This window comes from Vicia villosa, unplaced genomic scaffold (assembly GCF_029867415.1).
Source record: "Vicia villosa cultivar HV-30 ecotype Madison, WI unplaced genomic scaffold, Vvil1.0 ctg.002635F_1_1, whole genome shotgun sequence".
NCBI classification, from domain to species: domain Eukaryota; kingdom Viridiplantae; phylum Streptophyta; class Magnoliopsida; order Fabales; family Fabaceae; genus Vicia; species Vicia villosa.
In genome coordinates this window covers 222362-223585 of record NW_026705990.1, presented here as the reverse complement: position 1 = coordinate 223585, position 1224 = coordinate 222362, and the positions used below count along the sequence as shown (strand labels likewise).

Below are 1224 nucleotides of genomic sequence, written 5' to 3'. Positions count from 1 at the left end.
ATCTAAAAGTAAAACTATGCACACAGGGGGTTCAGATTGAAATAGTGTGCATACAGCAACAAAGGCGCTGGCCCAAACAGCTGGCCCAAGATGATGTTTATTGTTTTCAGATTTTTTGTAAGCAAAGGAGAATGTGATGTGCGCTGGGCTCAAGGGTGGTATGCAAGTAGTAATTTCGTTTTTGGCCCAAAGTGTGATGATCCATCAACAATTGTTTTTTGTAATCAGATTTTGTTCCAATTGTTATTCAGATTTTGATTCAATTTGTCAGGTTTACAGTTTCAATTAATAATAAACAACCTAACCTTTATCCATTAGCCACACTAATCGCCATTAACATCAGATTAAAATCAAAGTGAAAAACAAAAGGGGGTTAGGGTTCGTACATGTGCCGATTCAGCTTCCACGGGAGCTCTCTTCCTTCTCCTCACGAGCAACCGCGGCGGCCGGAGGTCACTCCCTCTCTCCGATCTATGTTACGTGAAAGGACAAACAGCCTCCGTACACTCTCCTCTCTCGCTCTCGTCTTCTCTGAAGTCTCAACCTCTCTAGGCTCAATCTCTCACTCTCTCACGATGATGCAAGCGGCGCGCGGCGGAGGAAGCCTCTATCATTTGTTCCGTTTCTGATTCGCGATGTTGTTATTGTTGTCTGCAGGTGAAGATGTATCGCGATGTTGCTCGCGATTGTAGATTCAGTGTTGTTTGTTGATGCCGTGTTGTGCGACGATGAAGATTGATGATTGTCAAGGTTGAAGAGTTTTGATTATGGAGTGTGAAGTTTGCGATGATGATGATTGAAGTTTGCGAGCGCCACTACAAAGATGATGATTGCACGTATTGAGAGGCATTACGAAGCTGAGATCGATGTGTGTATTGCAGAGTTGATGATGAAGGATTCGATGCAGAGTTGTTGAACGTTGAAGATTGATGCTGATTCTCAATTTCGTTTTCTGCAGGTTCTTGGAAGAAGAAGTGAATTGGAGTGTGAAGGAGGAACTCGATTCAGATGTTGAAGATGATGAATCGGTGATGAATTCCGGATCGAGAGAAGGTTTGTTATCGATTCGATTACAAGTTTCTCTTAGCGTTTGTTGAAGATTTCTCTGAGTGAATTTCTTTGGTTATTTCTGTTAGGTTGTGAAGATTGAAGGGAGCGTTGAGATGAGTGAAGATGCGATGAAGATGAATCGGGAATTGAGAGAGAGTTCCGAGAGTTTCTTTT

The 1224-nt window shown here is 42.6% G+C and overlaps 1 long non-coding RNA gene across 1 annotated transcript; it reads left to right on the top strand.

Moving 5' to 3' along the window:
* The first annotated feature begins 446 nt into the window (after window positions 1-446).
* On the top strand, window positions 447-1224 carry LOC131639436 (uncharacterized). Its single transcript, XR_009294955.1, has 3 exons — window positions 447-868; window positions 959-1053; window positions 1137-1224. It is a non-coding gene; the product is annotated as an uncharacterized LOC131639436 (long non-coding RNA).